Source organism: Meriones unguiculatus, chromosome 8, assembly GCF_030254825.1.
Source record: "Meriones unguiculatus strain TT.TT164.6M chromosome 8, Bangor_MerUng_6.1, whole genome shotgun sequence".
In the NCBI taxonomy this organism is placed as follows: Eukaryota; Metazoa; Chordata; class Mammalia; order Rodentia; family Muridae; genus Meriones; species Meriones unguiculatus.
The window spans coordinates 27,507,209-27,530,038 of record NC_083356.1 but is presented as its reverse complement, the minus strand read 5'-3'; the positions used below and the strand labels follow the sequence as shown (position 1 = coordinate 27,530,038).

The following is a 22,830-nucleotide window of genomic DNA, read 5'->3' as shown; positions in this document are numbered from 1 at the left end:
TATTTGGAGGAAATACATAAGGCTTCTTTTCTTAATCACTTAGTAGTTACATTTGCAAGATCACTGTGGAGAAATAAAAACAACGTATCTTTAAGAATATTTGTCTGTGTTCAGACTCAAAAGATGATTTCGCCTTGTCAGTGATGGACAGTAGCTACAAAGCTATCTTTAGTATCATCTGCTTAAAGGTCAAGAATGGAGACCATCTGTTAGTGTCAGTCACTTGTTCCCCCCATTCATTTATAGAGTGTACACTTAGCTTAGGCATAAAACACACTCCATTTTTTAAAAAAATTTGTTTCTGCATACATGTATGCTTTTACATGCTACAGAGCACCCTGGGGGAAACGAAACATTCTATGGATAGGCTCTTGCCAAGTAAAAGGGTTAATGGTAACCATGGCAACTGCCTCCAAGAATAGCATCATCTGCAGTAGCATTCATGCTGGGGCCGTCGACAGAATGGTTATAAATATACCTATTAGCAGCCTGAACTGAATCTTTAAACAGCACTGTTGGGAGAAAGGGTACCTAAAAATAGCTCCCACGCTTGCATTCGAAGACGTGTCCTTAGAAAAGCTGCATCTTGTGCACATACTTTCACACACACACAGGAAGATTTTTTTAATTTTCTCTTTTTCTCTTAACAACCAGCACCAAACACTGGAGGAACATGAGAGACAACGCAATGCTTTATGACCTTCTGATTTAATTGCAAAATTCCAGAAAACAGCCTCCACTCCCAAACAGAGCAGGCCACTGTGTGTAGGTCCAGACTTAACAGTTAGCAGATGATGGGGTGGGCAAGATGGCCCCTCAGCCTGCACAGCAGGCTGACCTAAAGGCTCCATATAACATGCTCACAAGGAAGGCTGTTTTTGCAGTGGCGCCACAAGAACATACTGGGGAGAGGTAACAGCCGCTCCCAGCAAAGGGCCAGCCAGTTCCCACATCCACATGGTAACCCTGTGCACTGTCCACTTTGTCCAAGCAATGAAGATGGTTGTTCCTGAGGCTTTACTGACACTAACCCTGAGGACAGCAATTCTGCATACATGACAGGGGGTGAGGACCAGCTAGTTGTAGGCTTGAACTTCAGCTCAAACACGGCAATGCTTTTCTCATATGAATAAATTATCACCTCCAGAGCTACATAAAATAGCTACTTAGAGTACTGCTACAAGGTCTCCTGGAATAGAGAAATTCCAGTGCCCAGTACCAGGTGTGTCCAGCCCATGAGTCTTTCTCCTTGCCTCAATCCCCTTCAACTCACAGACCCCAGCATTCTGAGGGCATCGGCCACAGTGCCTGAACAACAGATCTACAGGGCATGATGCCCAAATAAAAAGCAGCTGCTAGTCAATGAGCTACCCAGGCATAGTATTCATGGGACGGGGCAGGACAGGACAAGGAGGAAAGGAAGCCACTCCTCTCAAGTGTAAAGGTGCATGGCTATCCGAAAAGGATTTATGAGAAATAAATATTACAAAAAGTATTCCATCACTAGGTGGGGCCCAGACATTGGACGGCCAAAGTGAAGCCAGACAGAAGCAGCTTCCTGGTCACTCATACCTTTAACTTCTGATCATCCTGTCTCCCCCACCTCCCTCACCCGCCCCCCGTGTGCTAGGGTTATAGGTATGCACCACCACGTCTGGGTTTATACAGTGCTGGATTATGCATGTCAGGCAATCCCTGTACCAAACGAGCTACATCCCTAGCATGCCCACCCTCAAACCCTACCATATCCCATTATCTATCTATTTCTCGGTGATAATCACTGGGTCTAGACGATGGTCCTTCATGGATGTGGCAGCTACATTACCTCCCTTCCTAGGAATTCCTCTCCTTCTGTTTAGCTGTATTTGGAACATATCGACACACAGAAAGTCCTGTAGCCCACAGTATACATGTAGCTTAGCTTAGCTTTCGTATCCTCCTTAGTGGTCTTTACCAAGGTTAATGGCACAGGGCTTGCTGGCCTTTTCACTTTGCATTGGGATCTACCATGCTTAAGGAGCTCTTCCTGGAAAGGAGAAATTTGGCTCATTTTTAAAAAGCTCTTGCTGTCCAAGTATGAGGACCTCAGTTTGGATCCCTAGCACCGGGGGTAGAGAAAGGGAGATCCTCAAAGCTTCCTGGCCAGCCCACCTAGCTGAACCGGCAATTTGCAGTTCAGTGAGAGAGCCTGTCTTAAGTAAGTCAGAGAGCAAGAGAGGAAGAGCCCAATGTTCTGCTTTAGCCACCGTGTGTACACCCAGTCACTCAGCCACCCGCAACACACTCTCTGCTCCGAAGTCCCTGTGACGGTCTCCCACAGTCTTCTAAAACATTAACTATTTTGCTCTCTCATACATCTGAGGCCTGTCTTCCTGGTAGCAATCCATTTTTTTTTCATTATGTGTAACCAAATGTCCCAGCACCACTTAAAAAGAATCATATCAGCTCACATATCAGTCCTCAAGTTCTAAAATCATTATCAGAAGGCTTTCACAGAAGTTTGTTAGATCTGCCGTCTATGTGGCTGACACCAATCGCCAGACACGTGAGAAAGAAAGGTGGATCTATATTTTCAAGACAACAAAGGTACTCCTTAAAGTCAAGGAACAGGGCACGTCTGATGTTGGAAAGTCTTTAAGTTTGATCTGGTGCCTTTTGTTCCTTCCCATTTGTCCCACTTATCTGTACACATTTATCAGAATGTCTCAGCTACCAGCACATCACAAGCCTGATATACAGCAGGACCACTCGGCTCAACCATATCTCTTGGTTAGTCCTGCCTGTTCTAGGCTTCTGTTCTACCATATGAATTCTAAGTCAGCTCTCCCCATTGATTTTTAAAAGCCTGGTTATAATTTTGTCATGAGTAAGCTGTGACTTGTAGATTAGCATGGGCAGAGGGCATGTAAGCTGACCTCTTCACCAGGCTCAACACTCCATCCATGAACATAGTATAACTACAGCCCACTGGTATTTCATGCTCACCATTACGTAAGTCACCTCAGAAAGGTGTTGAGCGCATCACTTGGTTTCTGTTTTCCGGGTGCCGTGGAGAGCTGATTCATGAATGGGAAGACTTCAGATAGGATTTTCAAGCTGAATTTGATTGATATGTAATAATGAGATTTTTTTAAAATCTTGAACCAAGAAAATTTGAATGTTATCACTAATTCACACAGTCTGCACCTAGATTTTCTTCAGCTTTCCCCGAAGACAGTCCTCTCATTAGATCAGTTTTGATTAATCCATCCTAATTCATATCCATCATGCGTCTTTCTTTTTCTTCCTGCATTAGCTTGAGGACATGATCAAGTGGGAACAGACATGGTAGGCATCCTTGCCTTGTTCACAACTTAAGAGTTAAGGTGTCTTGGTCAGGACCTAAGTAAAGTGCCAGGTTTTACCATTAAATTAAACATTTCCTAGGGTTTTCTGATAGACAGCTTTTGCAAGCCTAATAATTTCCGTCTTATTTTACAAAAAAAAAAAAAAAGAAAAGAAAAGAAAAACAACCTTTCAAATACGCCCAAATAGCAGAGTTATTCTGAAACTTTAGGTTATTACATTTTCCTTCAGTTTACTCGTTTGATCTGAGCATCTTGCTGACATAGAACCATCTTTGCGCCTCTGAGACATGCGTTCCCTATTCATGGCATAGAATTCCCTTCCTTCCCTACAGATGCTGACATGTTAATATTTCATCTTCGGCTTTTTTTTTTTTTTGCATTATGTTAAAATTCTAGCCATCAATGAAACTCTTGATCCAAAAGTCAGCTAAATTCCCCAGAGCTTGCCTTACTACTTTGCCATGAAATGTTTACCTTGTTTTGTTTTAGTTTTTTTACCTTGTCAAGTCATTTGGTTTTCTCCTTTTAAATTTCTCCTCTGATGGCCTAAGGCCTTTTGTCAAGAACAAGGAAAGCATGAGCTATCTGGGTCACTTTAGTTGAAATACCAGGCCAATACCAGGCCTTAATTCCAACCTTACTGTCTTTCCTTGTTTCAACCTTCAGCTAAGCTCAGGACTTACTCCCTTAAATGAGGCAATGAATCACCTAGTAAAAATCCATAGCGTATGACATGATCAACAAATTGCTAAATGTTCTATATAGGAGTTAAAATTTTCAAAACCAAGGTTTTCCAGGGATAGAGAGTTTAGGAGTGTTACATATTTTAAGAGTTTGCCAGTATGGAAACACACTGCATAGTGCTGGGCTTGCTGTACTGTGCGGCTGTGGAGGTAAGCAGGCCCTGGAGGCGTGAAGGCTCTCAGAGTGAGTGCATGGCTGTGGTAAATGCCTCTCTGCCCATCCATGACACATCAGGGCCCAAGGAAGACTTGGCAAAGCACTGATATCCAAGTTTCAGGAGTGTGTTAGGGATTTTTGTGTTCAAAATCACAGAAGAGTTGTGTGTGCAAGAAACGGAGGTAGGTGGAGACACGCACTTTGAGCTGGGCTAATAATATTCAAGCCACACACATTTCCATTTAAAAAGACGGCAAAGGGCAAGCCCCTGGCTCTTTACATTATGATACTCTGCAAACAACACATGTTTTAAAGTTCCCTTCTGAAGCCCTACCTTAAAAGCATGGCCCGAGCCTTACTCTGCTGCCACAAGGCCTCTTGTACTTGGTGAACACAGCTCCTTGCCCTGGAGCCATCTTCCCCGCCATTTCCACACTCCATACTTGGACCATGTGACTTAATATCCATAGTCTGTCTCAGTTTTGTTTTTTGTTTTTGTTTGTTTGTTTTTGAAGAAAAAAATAAAAGTAATTAAAATGCCTGTAGTATCAGTTTGATAATCACGTACACCAGTGCTCAAGGATAGGGGGTTTCGCTCTATGATGCTGGAAGTTACCAGTTTCTCCGTTGCTACCTATCTTCATTTGGTTATTATTATTGTTGTTGTTGATATGGGTCAGGGTGGCCTTCCACTTTTCATAAAGCTGCAGCTAGGCTTGAACTCCTGATTCTCCTGCCTCCACCTCCTTAGTGCTGGGATTACAGGGGTACACCTCCACACCCCGGCTTTCCTCCACACAGGCTCACCTCCCGTTTTCATTTCTTGGTCATATGTCTTATACTGCCCTAAAGTCTTAAACAAGCAAACATTCACCTTGTGTCCTGTCTATTTCCGGTCCTCTTGTCAACTCTTGCCCTTGTGTTCTGCTCTCTTTGCCGTGAACGCCACGGTACCGCCACAGGCAAGAGCATGTATCTACGTCTGAATGCTCTGCTGTGCCAACGATGGCTGCACTCTGATTTAACGCATATTTAAATGACCTGCTCTGTTTGTTTACTTAGCAAGAGCAGTGGACATGCTCATAGCACATCCAGATTTCTGGGCCGATGCCTCTTCTGGGCCTGAGACAGTAGGGCATAAGCAAACAGGAAACACTAAGTCACACCAGCTAATGCTGTGTAGATAAGTCGTCTATGTCAGATAAGAAGCTCCGTTTCAATGCTGTTGTCATAATGTAGTCATTACATTTGTTTTAAATTGATAACTTCAGGGTGAGAAGATGAGAAACCAGAGATTAGATCAGAACTCACTAAGCCATTTTTAGGACTCCTTTTATCTTCGGCATGAACATCTATCTAACCTAAAGGAGCACAATTATGACACACAGACAGACAGGGCTCAATCACTAACATCCTATTGTTTTCAACATGTTTGATACATATCAACCCAATTCTCAGCACAAACTCTGGAAAATTAACTCCCAGAATTGCACGCGTGCACACACACACACACACACACACACACACACACACACCGGGGGAGCATCAGCAGGGAGGGAAGGCAACCATGCTGTTATCCCTCTGTTCTCTATTCAAGAGATGTGGATGTGATCCTACTGTGTGCCCCGGGAAACACAGAAGTGCAACGAGCAATGTAGCCCTGCCCTTAGTCACCATACTAGTGGGCAGGGCCAACAGAATGATGAGATGGGAGTGACCCCCAAAAGGTGAGTGGGTGAGTGTTCAGGGAGCCAGGCATGTGCTGGATATTGAATAAATATTTGCCTCAGTTGTTTTAACAGGAATGAGTCCCCGCACTTCAGTGAATATCCTCCCAGCTCACTTAAAGAGTGTCTCACTTAACTTTCGTGGCCACACTCTAAATTCTTTTCTATTCAGGGAAGAAAACTCCCAGTCCAAAAACTCCCCATGGACTCCCCATCCAAAAACAAGCTCAAGAGCTGCCCACCTTGAACCTGCTATTATTTTGCTAAATGTACATAGTAGTAAGTTGTTCTACAAGTATCTCCGCACCCCCGGTTCAGCACGGCTCTCAGAGCTCAGGAGAGAAGCTTCTTTGTGTGGTTGGGTGTTGGCTAATGAGGAAAGTCACAACTGGCTGAGGTGCAGAGAGTAAGGGACTGTGAGGTGCTCAGCCACAAACAGGACATCTATACAATAGCCTCTTCCCCTGAGGCTCATGGACCGTTGCACAGGAGGGGACGATAAGATGGCACGGGCCAGAGGACAGGGAGGACTGGAGCGGAACACTGCCTTCTGGGCATGACAGGTCTGCGGTGCTCTTGAACTCATGGCTGTGGCTGTGCGGCTAAGATCGGGCCAGAGTGGTTCCCTAGCCCCATTCCTAGTTGGTAGCTGAAAGGATTCTGGGAGAGGGAAAGTCAGTTTTCTGTAAGGGTGAGTTGACCGTATTCCAGCGGATGGCCCTACAGTCACATGCATGTAGGCAGCACAACCCATATGTGATGCCTTCTTTATTTTTTAAAGGAGAGGGGACATGAAATTGGGAAAGGTGGAGCAGATCTGGGAGTGGTGTCTGAGCATGATCAAAATACATTATATGCATGTATGAAATGTTCACAGAGTTAATAAAATACTACATTTTTTTAAAAAAGAACTGCCCGCTTATGTTCTTCTTGTTCTTATAGTCCACTCACCTCAATATGACACACACACTGTGATGCATAAGGATGAGGGCAGAAGATGAAGTGGCGGCATTCTGCCCTTACACATCCTGTCTGTTGAGAGCCCAGGAAGTGCCTCCATATGGCTCCCCCTCAGGGGTGTACCTTCCCCTGGCTTAGCGCAACTCAGAGAAGACTCTTAGGGGTTCACATTCAGAGTCACAGCCAACAGCCCTGTCTTTATCACACAACAGCAGGAGCCTCAAGCAGCACTCTCAAAACTGGGACGCTCTCATTTCTTGGCACAGGTGAATGAGATAATGAGCAACTTGGGTGGAATTATTCTGATTTTTTGTGTGTGTGTGTGTGTGTGTGTGTGTGCTTGGTTTTTCTATTTATTGTTGCAATCTGTTCACATTTGATTGGGGTTGCAAATTGTTAGGTCACAGGTACTATCTGCAGCCATGTTCTATTGATTACACTTCCTAGTGGAGCACACATATCGGGATGATTTTCACAGTGAGCCCACTGTACGTAAAACGGGAGAAGGGTACAGGTGAGTTTCCAGTGCTGCCAGTGTGTAATGTGCTAAGGTGTGGCAGCCTGTCATGGGAAGCCTCACACCCGTCACCTGTTCATTAAGTTAGCTACAGCTAGGTAAATTCATTCCCAAGCATTCACGATAAACAAACAAAGAACCAGCACAGAGCCTGATGGAGAAGACACCAAGTCTGACATCGGTGTGGGCTCTCCTACCACCAGGACAAGATGACAATTTCCAAACCATGAACATGGCACACCTTCCACTAAGTTAAGTTTTCAGTTTCTTCGGGCGATATTTTGCAATGACTGGTGTATAAGTCAATATCTGTTTCGATTAAGCTTATTTCTAATTACTTTAGGATATGAGTATTAAGGAAAGCATTGTTTCTTTAACTTCACCTTCTGGCTGTTCCTTGCAAATGTTCAGAGACCAAATTGATTTTTGTATATAGATCTCACATCCTGCAACTGTGCAGAACTTGTTAGTCCTGCTGATGCTTTCAGAGATTACACAAAACTATTTCATCCATGAACAAAAATGTCATTTTGCTTCTTCCTTTCGAAACTGGCTGCTGTGCCTTCCATCTCCTGGCCCAATGACCATGACTAGAACTTTCTATATGATGCTGAATGGAAATGACAAGAATAGACATCTTTATCTTCTTCCTGGTCTCAGGAGGAAAGCTTTCAGTCTTTCCCATGTGTGATGCCTCTGTGGGCCTTCCTTAGACAGGCTTTATCCATTGGAGAAACTTTACCTTCACCCCAAGATGGGTTCTGGGTTCCTTTCCCTGTCTATTTTCTCTCACAGAGATTCTCCCTACAGCTGCCAAAGAAACCCTGCTAAGATGCAAGGCTGAGTCTGTCACAATCTTTTCCTTAGATCTTAGGATAATGTCCAAGCTCAGATCCCTCCTCACTTCCCCAAGCCTACTTTTTAACCACCTTCGCCTCACTCATGACCCTCCAGCAACAAATCCAACGTGATAGGTCCTATTTTCCAACATCCTCTGTACTTGACTTCCTTCTGTCCCTTCTGCTTGGGAAGCAGGTCCTAGACCACTCACTCGCTGATATGAATGCCCTTCCTGCTGGGCTGCTGCAAGCATCTTTGTGATGAGCCACGCTGCATCCTCATGTTGTGTTTGCAGGTCCACCTTTTCCCCCTGCAGACAGCCAGGGTTCTAAAGGTGCTGTCTCTGCATTAGTGACATTTGCTCTTGGCATGTAAATGTCGAAAGCATACCACATATGAATGCATCCATGCATGAATGGATGAATCCTCAGAGCCATCCTTCACTACTGGTAACATGATATTTTTAAGTAAAAATTTGATTGTGATAGTCAATTACTAAATATTCTGAAGAAGCAATTCGTACCCTTTCCGTAGTTTTGTAAAATATGGGATTCTCCACAATCTGGCCCTGCCTCCTATCTCTCCCTTCCCATCACTTGTGACACACCCTGGAAACCACTCACAGCTCTCCCAACTCAACAGAATTCTTGAAAGGCTTCCACGGTATTCATGTCAAACCCTTTGCCCTCCCCACCATCTGTCTGGAAGCTCTGGATCATCCACTCACACTCCATCCTTGGGCCCTCAGTCTATTTAGAGAGATGGCTCTTGCCTGTGCTTAGCGTCTCAGAAGCACCTCATGTCCCATATCTAAGACTGAGGTTATGGTCATCTCTACGCTGCCACTGCTGTTGAAGATTCCCTCCTAGAGTCTTTGCTAGCCTCTAGACCCAGTAAAGACCCCATTATCCATCTCAACACACCAGGGCACCTCTCTGCATACATTACTATGTGCTGCCTTCTGCTGTTCAGAAGCACTTCTGGAGTCCAGCTACTCTTAGGCAGCATGCTACCACCTTACTCGCAGCTGCCACCATTTTCCTTCCTCTGGCGCAGCTGCTCAGTGGCGCTCTGCTTAGCATGACACCCCATGGCGGACCCTCCAGCCTGTTCCTGTAACCCTTCCTCATTTGCAGTCTCCCCCAGCCTCTCACTGCTCTGCTGACATATCCGCACTCGCCGTGGCCTTGCAGGTGGCTCTTCTTTTCCAGCCCCAGGCACTCTGCCTCTCTTGCCACCATTGCTAGAGCTTACTCGCCAGTCTGTTCTCAGCTTGCACTTTACCTCCTGGGGGAAAAACCTGGGCTGATACCCTTGACTGGGCCATTCTACAGCCACTCAGAACCACACTCCTCATCTTCATAGCTTTCCTGCAAGTTTGAAATAACACGTCACTTGAATGGGATCGTTTTGTCTACCAACCTGAACACTGTGGCAGAAGAAGCCATGGCTAATCTGGGTACAGCATACACTTGACATGGAAGGCACCAAGTGAGCATGTCAGCTCTTAATGCAGATCTACTCTAATGTCTGCCTTTCTCTGCAGAGAAACAGCTCTGCCCTGTGTTGATCCTGTCCCAGTGTGGCCCTCATGCTCTTACCAGAGCCCTCTAAGGCATTCGCCTCATTCACATTAACGACAAGTCCTAGGAAACATGTCCTCCTCAGGGCAAGGAGTTGTCAACACAGTGCCAGTGACGCTGGAGCAAAGTCTTGGACCAACACAGACGCTGCAGAGAGCAAGCCGTGGAAGAACTTGCACTCCCACCGCTGTGTGTAATCGGATGAAAGCCATGGTCACGGCTCCTGTGCTGTGGGGAAAAGCCCTGTATCTGGTAGAAAGGGAAGACACACATGACAACCTGGAGGAGCCCATAGATGGCCGTGTCAACCACTTCCAGACCCGGCGGCTAAGAAACAGCTCTAGGAAATTAAAAGGAGAGTCTCGTTTGTACTGATACAGAACTCTTCAGAGAATATACAGAAAGTTCTTTGTTCTACTGACATGTGCCTCCCCTCCTTTGGCTGCCAATCAATGCCCAAAAAGAGCAGGAGAGACAAATCAATTGCATAATCTGGTCTTTGCATCAGTTGTAGACATTGATTTGGCGCTGTCTAATGGGAAAGTGGTTGTGTTCTAACTCAGATGAGCCTCTCAAGCTGGTAACACAGCTCAGCGGAAGAGTGCTGCCTAGCACAGGTTCGATGCCCGGCACTAACAAGGAGACAGAGAGGAGAGTGGGCAAGACTGCTTGTGTCTTCAGAGACATCTGCAAACCTCCCCAACAGCTCACCTGAGCTACGATGTGTGAGGACAAACAGCCTTCAGATGGCCAAAGAGGTCAGCACCCTCCACATGGAATGCACACAGTGAGATGGCCTCGGACAGGTCTGGACCTGTGAGCCTGGCCTAAGGCCGCACAGCTGGTGAAAGACAACATTCTTCACCTCTGCAAGACCAGGTTCACTCTCTTGCTAGCTAACAGGGGCAAAAGTCAATGTAGGCGGGACAGTGGTGGGGCTTGATCTGCAGGAAACTACATACGTGCTGTACATACCCAGGGCTTCTATCATAAGACTTCTCTGCCCTCAGTGACAAACACATCGGGCCAGCAGCACTGGCTGGTGTGTGTGGAGACTCAGGCACTGTGCCTAACCGAGCCACTGAGCTGTGTGCAACTTCACACGTGCTTCTGCCCAGCAAGATGGTGCTGACGCCCTGCGTAGGCATCGCAGCTGGCACAGGCAACAGTGGCCTCTGGAAAGGGGGTCACAGAGTACTGCATGAAGCTTCTATTGTCAGTGCAAGCAAAATATTAACTAATTGTCTTTAATCTTTTTCCTATTGTGCAAGTAAGAGGCCATGCGATTCCTTACAGAAATCTGGCAACAGTTACATCTGCAGTGGAAATTAGTCCAGCTTTGCCACGAGAGAGGATTGCTGAGAGACCAGCCTCACCTCCCTCCCCATTCTCTCTGGTCAGCAGCCTTGGGAGCAAGATGGGAGGGATTAGTTTTTAAGTTAGAATCAGGAATGAAGGAACAAAGCCGCCAATCTGATATGAGGGCTGTCATGAAATCTCTAGAAGAGAGATGGCTGAGAAAACATGTAAAAATAAAAAAAAAAGTGTGAAAGCGAAGAGAAACACACATACAGAGTGAGAGAGAGAGACATCCAAGGAAGGATGGAAAGGTTTAAAAAAGCCCAACTCCAAACGTAGGCATGAAACCAAGACTCTGCAGCAGCTTGGAAATGTACTCCCTCCACCAGCAAGCCTGCTTACCTTCTCCCCCAGGACAGGCAGGCCGAGGAAGAGATGAGGAGCCCACCAGGATGGATGGAGAAATGAGCTGTGTGGCTTTGGGAAGAGTGCTTGGCAGAGGCCAGGAGAGCCAGCACTCAGGAGCACTGGGCAGAGCTGCCATTGGGGGGCAGTGGGTGGGCTAGTGGGGGAGGGCTGAGGTTTCCTCAAAGAAAATGTAACCTAATCAGCAATTCTCCCATCAATTCCCTTCCACTAAATTCAATACTCTTTCTTGTGCAAAATCCATACAGTAAGAAGCCAGCTTAGCTTCCCCCTACCCCCACCTCTGCCACGCGGAAATGACCCTCCTTGAGACTTCCCCAATGCACGCTTAACAAAGGTGTTTTTCTGTTAGAGTCAGCTCACAACCTTGTTCTGTTTTATGATCTGACCTTTGTGTCTTAAGTCAGAGATATCTTTCCACATTAAAATATGTCCTCCTAGACCTTCATCCTCACTGGTCATGTGTAACATGGACAAATCATCATCAGCTAATCAATTCATCATTGTGGGACATTTATGTTGCGTCTACTAACTCTGGCATAATAAATAATGCTGTGACCGAGAACATCATACATGCAGCTGCTGGCACCCGCCCATTTTATTTCTTAAGATAAATTAACTGTAGAGTTGCGTGGGTCAATACATGGTGATAGGCTAAAAAAAATGGCCCCCAAAGATATCTGTGTTCCAGTCCCTAGCACTGGTTAGTGTGCAGCCTTACACATAAGGACTTTGAAGGTGTGACCCAGTGAAGGATTCTGAAGTAGGGAGAGCCCTGGGGTTATCCAGATAGGTTCAGAATGCTGTTGTCAGAGTGCTTGGGAGAGAAAGGAGGACAGCAAGGTCAGGAGTGGAGACGCTGTAGTCAGAGGAAGGGGCTATAGTGAAGAAAGGTATGTTTCATTAGATGCTGGAGAAGAGAAAGAAAGGAATTGACACACACACACACACACACACACACACACACACATATGCACGCATGCACATTCACACAGGGAGTTCTTGATGTCTGAGCAGTAAAACCTTCAGACCTACAAGATAATAAATCTGTGTTGTTTTCAGCCACTGAGTTTACAATGCTTGTTACAACGGTGAGAGAAGGCAGATGCATATTTCATGAGTTTGCATGTTTATCTTTTAATCATAAGGTTCTGTCTCAGGTACCTGGTGTTAGGCTACTCTGGTTCCCAAGCAGCTGATCAGTGCCTCGATTCTGGATCCAGGAAGATGCTGCTACTGCATGATTGGTGTATGGTCCTGGGAGGAGAGAACTAAGGTTTTCTTCTGCTGTGTGCCAAGCATGAGCCTGAGCGGATCCTGCCTCTTCTCCTCAACTTACGAGCAGGGACTTACTTCATGGTTTCACAGCTTAGCCAACTGTAGCTCAGAGAAGTCAGGTTCAGTCAGTTGTTCACTGAGCAGCCACCTTAAGAGCACTTGTCATCACCCAGCACCCGGTGCTGACATCCAAAGACTCAGCGTGGACAAACAGTCTCCGCCTTCTGTGTGGCTTCTCTCTCAGTGACAGAACTGGGAAGCTTGGAGTCAGTCTGGGAGCTGAAGGCCCGTCCACTCAATCTTTCCAGCGTGTGACCTACCCCAGGCCACCAGACACTCCCTCCCTGGCCCTTATCTCTCTCTTTTTTGTTCCCAAATACCTAAAAATTCCCTATGGGAAAAAAAAAAGCTTATATTTTAAATGCCTAGCTACTTCTCACTAGAAAGTAGGCAGGTGGACAAGGCACCCTGAATTCATTAGCTGCAGGGTCCCCAGGACAGAGCCTTCCATGTAAAAGGACCTCAACAAGTGTTTCTTGAACTGATTTTCAAAATCCATACTCTCTCCCTTTATTCTACTGCTCTCTAAATCATTAGGAACTGTGGGTGTCTCCCCTGCAAAGCCTTGCCTCCCACCTGCTTCTGTGTCATTTCCACAGATAAGGCCCCTTCAGCCTGGAGGAAGAATGCTGAATATTATAAAAACAGCATTTCGGAAAGAAGGCTGGGACCTCTTCGGAATCCCATCCAAGCCATTTGCTACAGTAGGGAAGGAGACTAGAGTTCTCGCTGTGTGAATACAAAGGCTGCCAAGCGTGGCATGGAAAAGGGTGAAAACTGCAGAGCAGATAACTGAACCTCTTTTTGAGAGAGCCTTCTGGAAGGTGCCTGGGACTGCAGCACACCTAAACATTCTGTAAGCTCTCTGTACGGAAAGGCAGCTCTCGGTGGTAAAAAGGGTGAACTGCAGTGTGTTACACCACCTGCCTGCCGCAGTGTGTCCATCCCCTTCTGCAAACCTGAGGAAACAGGGCCAAACAAGAGGCAGGCTGGCCCTATTCCCAAAGTCCCTGCCCTAAGTTTATAGGCCAGGATGCAGACAGACAGAGACATGCTACCCTGAGTTTCTGGAACAAGGGCCAGAGGGGAAAATGTTCCTCGGACTCCAAACACATGCGAGGCTGTGTGGTGGATTTCTGACTATGGGATGCTCGCTGTGGCCTTTAGTGTGTGTCCAGTGCTGAGAGGAGCACCCTGGCTCTGTCAGGAGCAGCTCTTACCATCCCTGACTCACACAGCAGGAAGCTGGGGACCAGAGGGGCCAGTGACTTATCTCCTGGCTAATGACTGACCAGTTGTACAGTACAGGAACCTTGGACTTCAAGCAAAGTATAAACCTGAGCTCCTCTGTCCTCCCCTTCTGGAGGACAGGACTGTATCCAAGCTTAGATGCTTTGTATATGCTACCTCTGCTCACTCAGCAACACGGTAAGTCCAACCTGGGCCTGACACACAGAAGCTGTGGCTCAAAGAGACCACATGGATGATGACATGGCTAAGGAGCAGCAGGTGATCTGCTCTCTGGTCCTCACTGCCCCAAATGCAGCTTCATTCAACGGTGTCATGTATGACCACAACAGACACAGTAATCTGAACCAGGGCAAGGTTAAGCCTCAGGAGGACAGAGAGAGGAGGAAAGAAAGCAGGGAGAAACACAGAGATAGCAGATGCACACACTGTCAGAAAGGCTGCCATGAAACTCAGGGCAACCACACGGGCAGAGCCTGAAAGGCTGTCCTGACATCGAAGCATCCAAGAGTCTGGGGGTAAAAGGGATGGTGTGTCTTCTCTGGATTGAGCTACATCCCAGTCCTACTCAGATCACAGGGACAGCAGCTAGGCCACAAGTCCACCCATCAGCAGTGAGCTGCGACCTCTCCCTTCAGGTACACACCGTACAATATTGCACTCACCGACAGAATTTGGGGAAAACACAACGGTGGAGATTTCTAGTTTCCAGTGTTAAGAAAAACAAAATGAAGCTTACAGAGACAGCCATGGCCCACTACACCTCTGAACACCTGCATGTGATCTTATGCCTTGAGCCCCAGCCACACAGCTCCTCTGGCTTCCTCTGCCTCTGTGCTGTCCCGAGAACCCCAGCAGAGCCCAGTATTGAATTTTCACTATTGCACTCCTTGTCAGAGTCCGAGTTCCTTAAAGATAGTCCCTAACTCATCTGATCTGCATTCCCAGGGCTAAGTCCAATCCTTAATAGGTAGGCAGTCAATAAATATTTAATGAATGAAAAAGAACCAGAGACTATATTGTAGTGTGCTACCACTGCAAAATAATTAAATGGGGGGAGGGGTCCAATGTAATGGAGTTCTTCAAGGGACAGCAATGGCACACACAGTGCGGTGTGACCTATTTCATGCCAGCTGGCTGCACACTTAAACATGGTGATGGTTAAATCTGGCGTTATGGGTATCGTGACCACAATTTCTCCAATCCGTAAAATATTTTTAGTCAACATACAGAATCATGGGTTTCACTATGACCTCTTCATACAGAGTCACCATACCTTGCTCAGATTTGCCTACAAATCTGCCCAAGTCCACTCCTCCCGCCAAAGTAGTCCCACTATTAGTACGATTTTTAAAGTAGTTTTTACAAGACACGGTCCGCCTGCTTCATTCCTGTAGACCTGGTTCTCACCCCAGCCGGTGGTGGTTCCAGGAACACAGAGGACCTGCCAACAGCCGGAATTGGTGGACCTGCAGCAGAGCCCCCAACGGTGTCACATGAGGATCTCCTTACAGCACAAAGGCACGGCCTGTCTCCTGATGACTGACTCCCTAGCTGAGGCTGGCAGCTCCATCAAGTGAGGGACCACTCTCTTCTAATGCCCAGAAGCCTGCCCAGCACGAAGGGAAAACAGCTCCGGCTCCGGCCTGTCAGGTCCCCTGGGTGCTACTGCCATTTACCACCTGGCAGACTCAAAACCTCATCTGGTGCCATTTTAGCACCAAATCAAGCAACAAACGAGTGGTGGAGTACTGAGGGAGCATCGGGAGGGTTGACGGTGGCACGGATGCGGGGACAGCGAATGCTTAAGTGAAAGTCATCCCTGAGGGACTTGTCTGAGTCCTGAAACCAGATGGGTCTGACTCTCCATCAAGCTTCGCCGTTGGTTATTATGGTCCATCCTTCAACAATTCGCCTTTCAAGGAGGGGGAGAGGGAGAGCTCCGATTATAATTACCAGTTCAGACCTGGCAGAATGGAGAAGGTCAGTGCAAAAACCTATTAACTTGGAGCCAAGAAGAAACAGGCAAAAAGCGAGCTGATTTGAAAATTACGGGAGGGAAAAAAAATAACATAAGATTAATTTTAGGATTAATTAACAAGTGCAAAGAAAATTTGAGAAACTAAAAATACCTTAACAAAGAACAAAATAGCTTTTTTTTTTTGGTGTTTTTGAGACAGGGTTTCTCTGTGTAGTGTTGGTGTTGGCTGTCCTGGACTCACTCTGTAGACCAGGCTGGCCTTGAACTCACAGAGATCTGCCTGCTCTGCCTCCCCAAGTATGGGATTACAGGAGTGTGCCACCACACCGGCACCAGCTCTAGCTTCAATTCTTAGTGAATACAACGAATGAAGAATCAAGGAGGAATGCTACCTTCATATAACTCAAACCAAGGTCCGTGTGGCAGTGCAGCGGAAAACAGTTACCACACTTACACACCTCAGTTCGCATGAGCAAGAGGCTCCAAGCTGTGGGGACGGAGACGCATCTGCACCAGCCACATTTCTAAAACTTTTCTCTCCTAACTTTCAAAACCAAAGTTCCACGAGTGCCTCTGCTTCATGCTTAGTTACTGCATCTTCGCAGTGATTTCTCCTCCGCCCATGAAATTTCTAGTAAGCTGGCCAGGTCATCGAATACCATGCTGACAAATCCAGTAGACGTTTTACACAGTCCCCTCCTTGGATCGCTCTGTCTGTATGGATGTTCCTTTGCTTTCTGTACTGTGTCCTTTTCTTCTCTGATCTCTCCAAGCATCTCTTTGGGCCCTCTAATACAGGAGTCACCAAATCCCAGCAGTGGCTCCCTTTCTTGTTCCAGAGCCTCTCCTTGAGTGGCTGCCTCACTTCAGAGAGACTTCCCTTGCCAAGACTAGCAGTTCTATGTCTACCACTGGCTCACACTCACTTGGGCAGTGGCCGTTGCCCTCTAGGACCTGCTTATGTGGCACAGCAGCCACAGACTGAGCACATCTTGGCACAGCCGCCACACCCCTCCATCCAGAGCCATCAGGTAAAAGGAACGCCTCCCCTGCCATGGGGCCTAATGCTCCTGAAGACCTGTCAATCACATTTTCACACCCTCCTTCTGCCCCACCCCAAACCATTCCAAGCATATGGTTCAAGCTCATGTTTGGTCTTGGCTCTACCAACAGTGGCCTCCTGTCTCTGAGGAAACATACAAGGAGGGAATGGGGAACTGGGGCTAGACATAAAAAAAAGGAAAAATGAAAGGAGGTCAAGCGGTCATCCATGATGCTTCTGTCCTCCACTACGCAGCAGGCTTGGTGACGCCAGTCAGGGAGAAAGGAACAGAGATGTCTAATTACCACAGCATCGTCATATGTTACCAAAGGAACCAGCCTGGCAAAGTGATAAAGTGACTTGTAATTGTTAATAATTTTCTTGTTGTTGTTGGAGGCGAAGCTGACATAAAATGAATTATATTCGGATGGAAAATCCAGTGGCATTGAGTATGTTCACAGCAGGGCGCATCCACCCCCTCTGTCAGCTCACCAACATTTCCATCACCCCAAAAGAAAAGTCCTTACCTACAAGGCAGCTGCTCCTGAGTCCCCAGCCAGGCCCTGCAGCCCACATATCTGCACAGTCTCTGCGGATTTGCATACTCTGAATATTCAACCTGAAGAGTCCGACTCTTCACCTTACCTGTTCACCCCACGGAGCTCAAGGCTCGCCCAGGTTGCAGCATTTATCGGCATGTCATTCCTTCCTGTGGCTGAATAGCACAGCACAGCACATCTATTCCACGGCTCACTGCTCCGCTAGTCGGCTGATGGACACTAAGCTACATCCCCAGTCGGCACTGTGAGCGATGCTACCGTGGACGTGTGTGGTCATGTGTTTTTAGCTCTCTTAAGTCTGGGCCTGGAAGCAGAACTGCAGCCATCACATGGTCACTCCATTATTTAACTTTGTGAGGAGTTACAAATCCCGATTTCTCCGTGTCCTTGCTAACCTTCCAGGGTTTTCATTTACAGGCATCTTGGAGGATATACAGGTCCCGAACCATGGTTTTCACTTCCACCCAATAACTATTTTCCACGGGTAACTAATGTCCACTATAAACAACTGTCACTGTTACTTTTTAAAAGCTGAGTTTTCCAGCACTCACATCTGTTCCCCCAGAGAACTGCGCAGCCCTTAAAAACTGTGGTTGTAATTCAATAATCATTTACGAAACACCTACCATGCCCCAGAGCTGGTTAAGGCACGGGTACATGGCAGTGAACAGAACCTGGGTCCTAGTGAAGAAGACTCCTTACGTCACTCAGTACAAAGATCAGGCTTCCAGGCTGAGGAGAGCATTCCCCCCAGAGAGAAAGTGAGAGTCAGAGCTTGCAAGCCACAACAGATCTGACCTTCCGGTCCTGGACAGAGGTCTGGGGCAGCCTCACCATTCCTCACCCTTCATCTCTGCCTCTGCTTTAAAAGGAGAGCCAGACATATGCAAGGAGTGCCATGTAGAAGAAACAGGCACCTAACTCTGAGGACAGCAAGAAGTCACCCAAGAGCGATGGCATCCAGAAGTTTCTCCTTGGCTGTCTCAGAGGGGGCCCAGGCCCCAGATTGACAAGATGGCCACACCTGCATGTATGGGCACTGCGGCTATAAGGAGTAGCAAGGGCCAGCACCCTGACAGCTTGGCAGCAGAGAAATGAAGAACATGCGTTCCAGACATGTGCTAGAACAAAGCAACAAAAGAAAGAACACGAGTTCTGAAAACAGTAATAGCTCAGACACACTCATTATGTATAACCTTTCCCCAGCACTCCACTGGAAACAGTAAAATTACTGTCTGGGTTTTCTTTTGATTGCTGCTTTAACAAGTAGAAGCCCTAGCAGGAGGCTCACCATTTATGGTTACCAGAAGTGGTGACAAGGAGGTTGGAGACACGGGAGTTTTTGTGTGGCCACACGCCATCACACACTTTTTTAAGAGCTGTCATTGTCAGTGTCCTTCCGGTGTATTGCTGGGCTGGGCTGGGCACACCATACAACCCCCATATCACTGTGCCATAGTAAAAGCATTTCAGCTGGCTCTCCAGGGGAGAAACTAAGATCTCAGAATAAATAAATAAATAAATAAATAAATAAATAAATAAATAAATAAATAAAAACTCCTTTCCAGAGCTGCTGGGATCATAAGCAAATGCTGCTGGCTGGGAACCACACATATGAGCTTTGCTGTCTGGAACATGGGGTGGATGGAGGGGGTAAGGGAGACCATTAGAGACACAGCAGAGCTTGCAGGACAAAGACTGGAGTCTTTACCTTTGAAGGACTCCCAAGTTCATGAATGAATACAGACATGGAATGCTGTTGTCCTGAACAAGAAGGTAGAGAGCCTGGAGGAGAGACAGAGAGGAGTATGGGTGGGAGAGGGGAACAGCAGGAGGTGCAGCTACAACACCTGCAGCTGTCATAGGGTCATTCCTCAGCCCACCGGCATCTCCATTTTCCTTGGGGACCACAGAGCCTCAGCCCTAAGATGTTTTACTGTCAAAAGAGAAAGAAGTATAGGTTCTTGTCATTTATAGGTAGGAGAGTGTGGGCCTACCTGGCCTCACTGGCCAGCCATTTTTTTTTCTACACAGAACCTAAGGTGAAATGCCCTGGCAGAAGAGAGAAACATACCCACACAAAGGCTCCACTTGTAGCCAGGCTTTCCTATCACAAACTCACAGACCCAAGTAAGACTCTTACTGACATGGGAACTTCAGAACACACAGAAAGTGAACATGGAGTCCCCCACACCCCTAAAGAATTCTTCCCACTGGCAGGCATCTGAGGCTGGGCTGCATGGTGGAGGCCAACAGGGGACCCTCCCTGTTCTGTATTCCATGTTGGCCAGGGATAGAAGAGAGCAGTGAGGGCATAAGACCAGCCCTGTGGCCATCCTGCAGTGTAGGGCCAGAGGGAGGCTCTAAGAGTCCAGTATGGGAAAGAATGCAGCCCAGGGCCCAGCTCAAGCCCAGAACTAAGGAAATCTCAGCAGAGCTTGCCCTGGGGCCCTGATGCTGCGGCATGGAGTGGAAACTTGAACACTACCTTCCTTCTCATGCAGCTCTTTCGAGCCTGAGACTGAAAAGGGGTGCAATGAGCACGCTCCATGTGGCACCATGTGGCATTTGTAGGTCTCTGGCCAGTAATCAGAATACTCTCCATCATAATACCCTCCTACATAAATGCAGACATAAACACAACAGCATTGAATAGAACTGATTCTACTAAGTAGAGATGAGGAGAAACAGTCTCAAGAGAATAAGTTAATGCTGCAAGTGCCTGTCCATCCAACCATCCAGTAGACACTCCAGATAGTACCACAGATCCTCAAGAGAAATTCACCTGGATATTACTTTCTTAGCAAGAACATATGTTCTCCCTCCATCTTGTTACAAATGTTACATCTTGGAGGGTCTTTGTGACTGTCTAACCTCACAGCTGTGTCCTGATACATCTTACAAAAGTCATTAACAGCAAGAACAGCAAATAACATGATATGAGAGAAAGTGCTAGAGTCAAGGACACAAGAATTCAGCCCTCTGCGATAAAGGCTTTATTATGCCCTCTTGGTGCGATCTGGCTTCCCAGTCCATCTGCGTGAGACAGGAGGCCCACAGAGCAATGAGAGGAGCAGACACCTGGAGTGTCTGCTCCCGCCTCCGAACCATGAAGAGCTGAATACCTGAAACACACTGGCAGGCTGGGAACGGTGTCAGACAGGGGTCTAAGCAAAGAAAGGAGGGCTATGTCTTCAACAACACCCAGATACTGTAGAAGACAATTATGACAATAATCATGAGGGCATTCACGAGCTTCTGAACCCAGCCTTGGAGAAGGGCTGATTGAGTGCCTGAGTAATAGGCAGTGACAGTCACATAAAGCAAGAACTGTGTCCCAGGAGTAGGGTACCAAGTCCATGTCCTGACACGGAGCTGGCTCAAAAGCCTGATTGTGTTTGAAAGCGTGGAAGCACAGAGACACTTTCTGTGCGGGCTGGGAATACACCATCAAGGGCGGGAGAGACATTCACCACAGATGAAACAGAAGAAGCAGAAATGTATCCAACAGACAAAGGGCTTTGATGCCAGTTTGAACTGCCTGAATAATGAAGGAGGATTTATGCGAGGCATCGACTAATTGGATTTGAGCTTAAGAGGTGTGCTAACAACAACAATAATAATAGTGGTTGACATTTGCTGAGCTCTCACAAAGGCCCTGCTCCATGCTAAACACTGTGAATGGATTCTTGGAGTCCCCAGTGTACAACAAGCATACAATAAGTCTGCTATTCCTATTATTACAAATAATTCTAATAAGCCTGTGAGCAGAGCAATGCTGGCTCCCAGCTCTGTAACTGAGAAGCTGGAGGTTCAGTGAAATAAGATAGTTTGACCAAAGCCAACAGCTAAGTGTTTGGGTCCAGTGGTCTGGCTGAGAAATGTCCTCTAGCCTACTACCCTGGCTGACAACATGATGAGGAATGGGCTAGGTAGAACAGAAGAGAGACCGATGGCCAGTTACAAGTGTACTCAATAGTCAAAGCCAGGGATCAGAGGCCATAAGGCTATGATGGTAGCCACAGACACAAACACTGAAAAGTTGCAGCCAACTCGATGACAAAGACAATGAATGCTACCATTCATTCTCTGCAGGCTACATTTTTTACTTGACTTATATTGGCCTGTGAGCGACCAACTACCTGATGTGGTTTGGAATGAACTGCCAGTAAATGACTTCTAGACATCTCTTGCTCCATCTCATGCTCTTCTCACCAAAGAATCTCCCTGGCATGCATGTTCTATGTGTGGGTAGCTAAGAGCATCCCCTGCCTATAGACATATCTTTGGCCTAAGACCAGTAGATCTCCAGTGTAGGCACACAGCAGGCCAGATCAGTCCCTATAATGGGAGCAACTGTTTGTTAGTTTTTCTATGATACTGAATGGCTAAGCATATGTGGTTTGTTTGTTTGTTTGGTTGGTTGGTTGGTTGGTTTGGTTTGGTTTGGTTTTTCAAGACAGGATTTCTCTGTGTAGCTTTGGCTGTCCTGGAACTTACTCTGTAAACCAGGCTGGTCTTGAACTCGGAAATCCACCTGCCTCTGCCTGCTGAGTGCTGGGATTAAAGGTGTGTGCCACCATTGTCCGGCAGCAGGAGATGTTTTTCATCAAGGGTGTGGTCCCCAAGCCTCACTACAAGACTCCCAAGAGTATCCTGCGTCCGTTCATAGTCTCCTCACATCCTTTTCCCCATACTCAGGGCCCTAACAACCATGAACCTGCTTTCTGCCCTATGTAAATTTCTCGTGAATGGCATCAGACAATATTGGCCCTTTTGTGACTGGCTGAATGTACAGCATGTATCAATGTCTCATTCTAGTGTGGACCTATGCTTCAGGTCATCAACATGTGGGCTGTCTCCACCACTTGTCTGTCAGGAATAATGTTACTGTGAACATTCATGTGCAAGTTTCAGTTTTCAGGGCTACTGGCCCCTGTGGGAACTTGAGGTTTAGCTTTTTTCTTTTTTTTTTTTTTTTTCAACTACCGAACTGTTTTCCAATACATCTAGAGATTGTGTTTGTGATATAATGATGTCAAAGACACTTTAAAATCTCCTT

The 22,830-nt window shown here is 46.8% G+C and overlaps 1 protein-coding gene across 2 annotated transcripts in view; it reads right to left on the bottom strand.

The window, feature by feature from the left end:
- Trappc9 (trafficking protein particle complex subunit 9) overlaps positions 1 to 22,830 on the bottom strand; it is a 440,029-nt gene that overhangs the window by 250,056 nt on the left and 167,143 nt on the right. The window lies entirely within an intron of this gene.